General features: G+C 31.7%; 1 long non-coding RNA gene across 1 annotated transcript; it reads right to left on the bottom strand.

Annotated features, from left to right (window-relative positions):
* Positions 1-5018: 5018 nt before the first annotated feature.
* Positions 5019-6518, bottom strand: LOC133198699 (uncharacterized). Its single transcript, XR_009722553.1, has 3 exons — positions 6412-6518; positions 6256-6318; positions 5019-5761 (listed from the first exon to the last, which is right to left on the bottom strand). It is a non-coding gene; the product is annotated as an uncharacterized LOC133198699 (long non-coding RNA).
* Positions 6519-10589: the final 4071 nt, after the last annotated feature.

Raw genomic sequence — 10589 nt, 5'->3', positions numbered from 1 at the left:
ACTGATGAGACTTCCGTATAGCACACTGTACGCATTTTTGTGCTTATGCATTATAAGAAATTGAGACATGAATTAAATTTACGGTGAAAGCCATGGACTGAAAGATTAATTCCTTTATTTAAAAAAAACTATTTTTTTAGAGGAAGACAAGTAACATTGATTTTTGACGAGTGAGTGACGGGGACTTCAGAGAATGGGAAGGGGCTGGAATACGTGCGTACTGCCGAAATGGTGCTCTTTTCAAATAGTTTGCGTCCACACATAATTTTGTAGCTTGTAGGTTAATCGCAGCCGTCGTTGTCGATAATCGTCAGCGAAGTTAGATGGAAATACTCGAGATGTAGATAATAACATTCCATTGTAATGACAGTCATATATATGTAATAAGGATTCTCTCTCTCTCTCTCTTTCTCTCTCTCTCTCTCTGAGAAAAGAGAACCAGATAAACTAGTTGAAGTCTCTTCGTTCTACACGTACTTCGGTAAACAATTAGACGGGGGTAGACAACAAAAGAAATGATAATTTTTTTTTTCTATCAAGGACAAGGTTGATTAAAAAGTTCCTGAAAAATACCATTTGTTTGATGCAATATCTTTGCGATGTGTTATTCTACCAACACGTTTCGATAAGGTTTCGTTCTAACTTGTATTATGCTAACTCCCTTGAAAAGTTTGAAACTAATGTGCTTGTACACAATGTAGACATCTGTGCTTTTATCTGGTCGATTTGCTGGGAAACACAGGAGTTTTTATAAAAGAAGGCTCATTATACAAATGAATCTTATTTAAATTTTTGTTTTAAAATTGCACCGACATTTAAATAGTCAGTGACTGATAATTAAAAAGAGAAGGTTCTTTATTGGAAAAAGAGGACATCAATTGTAACGAATAACTTCAAGACAGGTTGTTGTATGCATTGATTAGTGAAATATCTATGATAAAATGTGTATCCAACCGCACTATAAAGTGATAGATAATATTTCATCTACTTAGGAAGATTTTTCAATAGTAAACTGTTAAATGAACGAAACCTGTCAATCGATGAATCAATTAAATTTAATTATCTATTTGCGTCTATGTTTTACAATGAAGTTTACTTTGTCAGGTACATCATGAAAATGGCACAGAGAAATACACTTTAACTTTTCATGCTCTGTAATCAGTGAGCTTGAGAGGAAGATTGATTGATTTTTTTTTTCGGCGAGTCGGCAATATTTCAGCCATATTGAGAGGAAGGTCTGTAATCAGTGAGCCTGAGAGGAAGAAAGAATGGATCAAAGCTTTGTGTTTTTCATCTGAACAGCGTTAAAATATTCTTGATTTAAGACATTTTTATAGTTTAAAACCAGCAGCTAAAAATCTTTTTCGAACTTTAATCGAAAGGATTAAAAGAAAAGAAAATTTTTAATACTTGAACTTCTAAATATTTTTTTTTTCAAATCTAGTATTACATATATTAACTCAATGAAAAGAATATGGAGACATTATATAAACTTGGTACGTAAACAAAATGTTTTTAAGCAGAACGAAAAGACAATTAACTCGCCATGCTCTCTGATTAATATTTGTATTTTTAGTTACATATCTAAAATTAGTATATGGAAAATCCAAACGTATTTTAAGCCGGAATTCCATCAGTTTGAATTGTTGTATTCACGCCTTTACATGCACGTGCTAAATCGTCAGAGTACTCAGCATAAGGTTTTTTATACGTCCCAGTTAACGAACTTTATCTGCAATTCAAAGAAGAAATAAACAAAACAGCTAGGCTATCTGATACCGTCGTTGATGTTTTTATAGTAGATCCATACACACTCAAATAGAGAGAGAGAGAGAGAGATTTAAATTTTAAAAACATAAAAAAGCTCATTCATCTTTATTTATTTTTTTTTTGTTTGCTTGCTTAATTTACCCTTGGAAAATTTTTCACTCATGCTGGGACCCCATCTTTCTCAGGTTGGGAGCTGCACATTTAGCCCTGAACTTAGCACATAATGGCCCTTGAGCAGTAAGAGATTTTCTTTGTATACCAACACCTACTGATATACGGAAACTCGAATCACATGTACCTGTCTAAAACATAACGTGATCTATGTTAGTTATGCTCGCTAGAGTCAATTTTAATTGTTAGCCCCAATATCTGATTTATATATGTTTATGCTTACACTTGTAATTCTACACACTACATTTGTCCTGTTTTAAATTAACCAGTATGAATTAAAAGGGATTCTTCTTTGTGACTAGGTGTAATAATGCGGCGGTACATTTAGGACATTTAATTATTTTTTTTAGATACCAGGAAAAGTTTATCGCGTGAAAACGAAAAATTATCTCGTGAAAACGACATATTATCTCGTGTAAACGATATTATCTCCTGAAAACGACAAAATATGTCGTGAAAAAGACATATAATCTCGTGAAAAACTACTTATTATCTAGGGAAAACGACATATATAATAACTCGTGAAAACGAGATATTGTCTCGTGAAAACGACTTTTAATCTCGTGAAAACGACTTTTCATCTTGTAAAAACGACATAAAATCTCGTAAAAACAAGATAAAATCTCATGAAAACGAGATATTATCTAGTGAAAACGATGTATTTTTTCGTTTTTACGAGATGTTATCTCGTGAAAACAAAATACATATATTATCTCGTGAAAACGAGATATTATCTCGTAAAACGACATATTATCTCGTGAAAACGATTTATTATCACGTGAAAACGAGATATTATCTTGTGAAAACGAATTAACATCTCGTGAAAACGACTTATTATCTCATGAAAACGATTAATTATCTCGTGAAAACGATAAATTATGTCGTGAAAACGACATATGATCTCGTGAAAAAATAGGTCGTTTTCACGAGATATTATGTCGTTTGTTCTGCTAGCACACCTAATTAATTAAAATGCCACATATATAGATGGTGACAATATACAAACAACACAAAATAATTCTCTTTAATACATATCAGTGCACTTGAAACGTAAAAAACAATAAAATACAGATCTATTTTAACTTTTTGCAGTAATTTCGATATACCAGCGTTTATAAGGCAACATTACCTGTACATATCAAAACAAGAATTGTTGCATATTGGTCAAAAATTTTACATGGAAAACAATCAAAATATTGTAATTTAATGTATAAATTACTTCGTGCTAAATTTGACAATGGAAATGAATCTAAATGGTTAAAGAATTTGAAATCAATTTTAGACGATTGTGGGTATAGCAATATATGGATTCTGAACCAATTATTCAATAGTGCTTGGCTAATTAAAAGTTTGAAACAAATATTACTAGATCAGTTTCAACAAAATTGGGAATCAAACTGTAATAGTTCCTCAAAAGGTGTGATATATAATCTATTTACAAATTTAAGATTTGGATGTCAATTTTATGTAGATAGCGTCTTAAATAATTATATGAAACAAATTTTAGCTAGATTCAGAACATCAAATCACAAACTACCGATTGAAACGGGAAGATGGGAAGGTACTGAAAGAGATAACAGAATATGTCTTTTATGTGAAAATGATGTAGGTGACGAATTTCACTATATTTTATGCTCTAACAAGTTAAAAGATGAAAGAAAAATGTATATTCCCAAATATTATGTTTCAAGACCAAATGTTATAAAGTTTAATGAATTGTTCTCTTCCAAAAATGTTAGGCTATTAAGTAAACTGTGTTCGTTTATAAAAATTGTAAACGAGAGAGTCAAACCTCCTGGTTAATAACATTTATATATATAGAATTATGATGTAATTATAAACACATTTTGTATATATGTTATATGTTTTGCTCACGCATGTATGTTGTTATAATTGTAATATGTTGCTTTGATCTCTATGTTGTTAAATAACAACCAAAGAGATACTAATAAACCGGTTACGGAAATAACTGATTATTATTACTAATTATAAATTAACCTAAAATTGACCTTTTTTTCATTATCTCATGGTGTATATCAAACGGTAAAACACGACTTTAGATCAGGCACGAATCTGGTGTAATGTTAATGTCTGGGAAAAATCAATACTGGTTACAGGTAAACGTTACGGGGGTTAATTGTAACGAAAGTTTATTTTAAACAATAAAGTTGAAAATCTATACAATAAACACTTTTTAAAGATATTAATCATGAGTATGCAGTATTATTTCTTTGTATGTCCTTAAATACAAAATTATTCCTCGATAATCGTTATGGACGTCATGTTATATTTTCTGAATAATAACATGTGGACTTGTAATTTTTAAAGAATTAAAACCCCAGATGACATCACAAGTATAAATACCAACCACCATACTTAAATCTCTCAGAGTCTAAAGTGATTTGAATAACTGATTTATTAATCCATGCATTCTTACATGGGTAAGAAATTTAAAACTCCCCAGCCCCAGGCTATGCTCCAAGAATATCCCTTATCCATCACATTTAGGGTATGTTTGGATTAGGGGCCCATTCTTTTCATATAGTCTGGCATGAGACATTAGGCTATTCAGAGTATAAATACACATGTAGCATGTAAAAGAACTGACAACAGGTTTAGTCAAAGAATTTATTTCGAAAAAATCATTACATTAATCAATGTTTAATACACCATTCATGGAATAACTTGAATAATTATCTTGAATATGTCTGAAATAAAATTTTTCTGAAATTCTTTGACGATGACGAGTCTCCAGTTTTCAAAATGTTCGTTAATAAGACACCAATTTTCATAGCTGCAGAAGAGGATGCCGCAAGATCGGAATATACCTTGAAAATATACTTACGTCTATTCCCGTACTTACACGTATAATCTAACTAGTGATATTGCTTTTTGGAAACCTTATCAGAAGTCCTAAAGGAGACAAGAAGCTGGTCACTCTTTCAATGTTTATAAAAGTTTACACAACACAGTTTATTTTTTATCCTTTTGAATCTATGGAGATTAGAAGAAAAAAAAACCTTCCTGCTCTGGAAGTATTGACATAATATAAAAATATTTTTAAAAAAATCCCTTTAAAGTCCTTACCTTGGCAAATATGGTCTTAGATGAAACAAACTCTTCATGAATTTGGAAAGTAATGGTGAATATTTATTTCATTTTTATTTAATGATGGTAAAGATTGAGCTACAGCCATTTTATTAGTATTAACACATGCATTAGATTTTCGGTCTTTAAACAAGTGAGAGAGACAATGTTTTGTCGAATTCATTTTGATATCGGAAATGTAATGATCTTGCAGGTAGTTATCTGACTTGAAACTGAACATATACATTTTAAGATGTAGTGAACTTCTAACATTCTGGAAATCATGAAAAAAGAGACGTAGTGTAAAAATAAGTTCAAATCGCTGAAGAAAAGAATTGTCTTCCGATAATGAAGTGATGACTTTTCATTAAAAGAAAAGTGTTCAGAACACACAGTGAACTTATGAAATAACGTCCTAATTTCCATTACAGTATAAAACATTGATATTTGTATCACATAGTCGACTCGAGAGATTGTAACTCATGCAGGCACACTCCATGTAGAAGATAATGGCGATCGCTAACAATGTATTGTTACTTCAGTGATCACCAAAAGGTTGGGGATTCCTTCACTATTCTTCTATGGAAGAATGTTACTTTTCAACTAGGTAGAAAAACGAATCCGCTTTCTATGAAATATTGCACATTGTAAGAAATTATCAGTGACAGCATAAGGGCTATTGCTGTAAGAGAATGACTTGTACATCCATTGATTGTATCAGTTGTATAATTCCCTAACAAAAGAAAGAAGAAGCTGTAAGTCTAGTGAAAAAAAAATACTAGGCCATTCCAAGGTTTTCCAATGTTTGCGTCCGCGGATGGATTGTTTTTGTTTAAGTTATAAATATAAAAGCACATACAGTAAAACATGAACAAATACAAATATTTGCAAAACAATGTATATACCCTTTTGAGATCGGCATCGCATTTTTAAATTTTTTTTTTGGGGGGGGGGGGGGTGGTGTACCAAAAATTTTAATTTTACTGAACTAGTAGTTTATTTTTGTTACAATGCGAGGAAAATTCTCAGATAATGATGAGAAAGTCTACTTCTTATAATGTGGTGTTTTCCCCTTTCGGTGTGTGTTTTCCCGAATAGAAAGATAGGTTTGTGATTTTAGGGTGGACGCTTTACATAGGGGAAAAACACTTGGAATAGCCTTATATGTAAACTAAATATAAAAGGGTGGCATGAAGATACAAAAAGCTCAATGTCATTATGCATTACCTATTGATTTAAAACTGGAAATACTTCTTTGTTCACTGTCTTTATCCGTCGCCTGATTTCCTACTTTAAAAAGAGTAATTTGTATAACCTCGTTTTAGAGAGGCTTAATGGCATATTAAATATTAAAGTTTGTAGAATTTCTTCTTTCAGTCATACCTGGGGTTGTGGAGACCTTTTCCGGTTCAAAGTCAATAGTTTGTCCGTCCATTCTGCACTGATACTCTTCCGGATAATCTGTAATGAAGCCGTCTATTCCATTTTTGTGGATGTGTCCTGAAAGGTGCCAAAAAACGAGATTGTTTTGTTGTCACATACATGTATATTCATTTTTAAAAAGAGTTCGATCTATTAAATGCAGATTCTTTAGAAACTTAAAATGCAAGAAGGGTATTAGAATCAAACTCGAGGATAAAAGAACTCTAAAGTGCATTACAATTCCTTTCTTATTTTTATGTAACATTTCATGAGTATTAACATTACAAAAAGATGTAAGATTTGATAAAAATGTAACTATCACCTAAGACAAGCGCTGACCTACCGTTTTCTTTGCTTTGACATTGTGTTGCTGATTTTATTTTGTTCCATTTGCAGCTTAAGACCAAATCTCTACTTTTCTTCAGTTTTATGTGAATTCCTCTTGACAAATTGAAGTAACGATGTTTGCAGGTCAAAAAAGCGTGTGTATTGTTATGCGTTGCAATAACTGTAAATTCTGAAACTTTAAAACCAAAAAATAATAATAATAAAAGTTAAAAAAATTAATATGTGACACAGAAAGAGAGAATTTACTTACGACATGGTATAAGATTAATAAGTCTGTTGCTAGTGCTTCCATCCCTACACGTGGAATTAACCCACAACTGTTTTCCCGAATGTTTTCCATGATAAAAAGTGAAACTGAACTCCAGCGATTAAAAGTATAATCAAAAGTTCCATAATTACACCTTACTCCACTTGAGATCCAAACGCAGTGTTCAATCAGATTAGAATCGTTTTCTACAGTTACTCGAATATCTTTTACATCACAATTTAGGACAGTTGTCTTAATGACTTTTGTTTCACCGTGACAGAATTCTTCATTTATTTCTTTGTTGTTGATACCTTGTGACAAAAACACTGTGAATATAATAAAAAAAATTGTATGCTAAAATTTACAAAAATCTGATATTTCCCATAAAATTGCAATGAATACTTGTTTATTTTTCTCGAAAATATGGTTAAATACGGAAACCATATATGCAAAGCTCACGGGCAATTTAGTCTGATTGCCTTGTTGTGGCCGAAATATTATGAACTGTCAACTATTCTTCCCAGTTTGCTTTATGATTGTCTGTATTTAATATATTTACGTAAAACAAAAAAAAAAGAAATACATGTATTCCATGCTACTTGAATAATTGTTTTCGCTTGAAAAAGCTAAAGAGTGTTGATTGGGTGTAGAGTAAAAAATTATCTCTTCACATGTTATCCAAATATACAGTTTTAAAAATATCAAGTATGATTCCTAACCCGAATCAAAAACTTACAAGCATATATTATGGTTTTAAAAAATAATGTTACAAACACATACGGCAGAGCGTTGTCATTGCCAAGGACCTAATTTTAAACCGAAAGTAAATAATGTGATAAATATTTCTATTTTTATTTTAAGAGGAAATAATAACAGTCCTTCGATAAAAACAACATAAGGCTTTATGTAAATGCACAATTCATGATCCTCTCGCGATCTGAACAATTAAATAATGAATATTTGTTTTTATTTAACATTGTTGAAAACTTTAACGGTCAAATATTTACATTTCTAACTATATGCTAAGCTAAATACAAAGGTAAGAAAAAAAAATTAAACTCTAGTTTATAACCAGCATAATTATTTTATTAAAACATGACTTTACAAGAAATAGCATACCTGACATAAGAAGGCAGATATATGACATCAACTTCCACAATACGAGATCCATGTTGACTCACGTTATCGTGTTGGATAAATAGATTCTCATGAATAATGCATTTTACCTATATACAACTGTATATTTGGTATTCCCTATTTCTAACTATAGAAATGGGGCCTTTACTTTTAGAATGATTCAACTCACAACTTTTCACATGAAGAAGGTGTTATTATTGTAATTAGAGTATGAAAATGAAATGACTGTTGATGAAAGGAAAAAGGCATTGAAAACAAAAAGTAATATTCAAGAGATTTGTTGAGATCAGCGCATCCATGTATTGTGGTGAGTTCGATGCAATATTTAGGCCGTTTTTTTTATTTTACACTCAAAGCTAAAGCTTGCACATGTATTTAACAGGTTATTGATATTAATAATTAACGCGATACATGTATATCGTGGGTTTGTTGCATGGATCAATTTATGGCTTACAACTTCATATTAGGATTTGTTTTTAGTTTTGTTACCAATATTGTCGTGTAAATCGCACAGACATGTCAGACAGTCATATTTCATGAGTCGCAAACGTGCTTCTACATTAACCAGGTTTAAAAAACAATAAAATGTATTGAAGATTTAATTTTTTTCTTGCTTTTCTTTATCATTAAATTTCAGTTCTATCTCGATAGCATCATTGTTACATTATTTTTGCGCACATTTTCTTCGCATTATTATATATACACAAAAATGGCATTTGAGGATGGATAAAGCAAACAAAATTTTATTTTAAAAATCTTGAAAATTACAACTTTAATCATGTTAATATAAATGTAAGTAAGCTTAATCGCATAAGTTTTAATTTTTCATTTAAAGATTCTTAATACCGGGATATAAAGTGACAGAAAGTTAGATTAATAAGGAAGGTTGCAGAAAGGTAAAATTTTGAAATTTTGAACTTCACAGAATGTTTATCATTTCTAATTATTTTAGAAATTTATTATTTACATCATTTACAGCCAATTTGAAAATATGTCCGAAACTTTATAATCTATCATCTGTCCTTCAAATCAATTTAACAGTTGGTTTAGTAGAAAAACACAGCAAATCAAAAAGAAATTTCACAACAGTGTAATAATTTTACGGTTACTTGTACGATTCTAAGGATAAAAAATACAAATAACATCCCTTCAATTTTTAGCTCACCTGAGCTTTTCTGATCACATTTTGTCTGGCGTCCGTCTGTAAACTTTTCACATTTTCAACTTCTTCTCAAGAACTACTAGGCCAATTTCAACAAAACTTGTCACAAAGCATCCTTGGGTAAATGAGATTCAAGTTTGTTCGAATGAAGGGCAACGCCCTTTTCCAAAGGGAAATAATTAAGAATTGATGAAAATTTGGTATCATCTTTTAAAACTCTTCTTCTCAAGAACCATTGGGCCAGAAAAGTTGAAACTTATGTGAAACCTTCATTTCATAGTGTATATTCAAGTTTGCTCGAATCTTGACCCCCGGGGAAGGGTGGGGCCGCAATGGGGGATCAACGTTTTACATAAGAATATATAAATTTTAAAAATCTTCTTCTCAAGAACAATAAAGCCACAATTAGTCCTAATAATATGAAAGCATCCTCAGGTACTGTAGATTCAAGTTCGTTCAAACCTGGACACCTGTAGGTAGGAAGGGGCCACAATGGGGGATCAAAGATTTACATAGAAATATATAGGAAATATCTTTTAAAAAATTTCTTCTCTTAACAGACTTACGTCTTCAACTTTACTTTGTATTCATAACTATTCACCGCTCCGTGATCGGGAGCTCGTGAGTTCGAATCTCGGCCGCGACTGACCTAAGTCGATAAAAAATGGGTAGCAACTGTTCCTTCGCCATGCACTCGGCACTTTGAAGTGAAAGTTGCAGGTCCTTCGGATGGGACCTTAAAAACCGAGGCCCCGTGTCACGGCAGAAGTTGGCACGATAAAGATCCCTCACTGCTCAATGGCCCTGAGTGCTGAGTAAAGGTCATAATTTGAAGCCCTTCACTGGTATATGGTGACGTCTCTATACGAGTGACAAATTCTCGAATGGGACGTAAAACAACATACAACCAATCAATCAATCATAAGTATTCACATATAAACAATCTACGTTACTGCCAAAGTTCATTCCGAAATTCCGTATACTTCCGGATAAATGCTGAAATCAATTCCAAAACTGACCTTATGTTTTTACTCGACATTAGCTTGGGCCTCTGAATAGTTACACTAATTGTAAAGCGGGAATGACGGGACGAATTGTTCGCGGAATTTATTCTATACTCTCTGAATATTTGCTTATTAGCACTCAGTCTCTACAAAATTTTACCTGATTTGATCATATGGTCTTATTAAATTACCACCAACATTTTAGCGTTGTAATTTTTAAAAACTCTAAAGGTAAATTATA

This window comes from Saccostrea echinata, unplaced genomic scaffold (assembly GCF_033153115.1).
Source record: "Saccostrea echinata isolate AGI-Se365-2 ecotype Australia unplaced genomic scaffold, CSIRO_AGI_Sech_v1 ptg000033l, whole genome shotgun sequence".
NCBI classification, from domain to species: Eukaryota; Metazoa; Mollusca; class Bivalvia; order Ostreida; family Ostreidae; genus Saccostrea; species Saccostrea echinata.
This window is presented reverse-complemented; position numbering and strand designations above follow the sequence as displayed.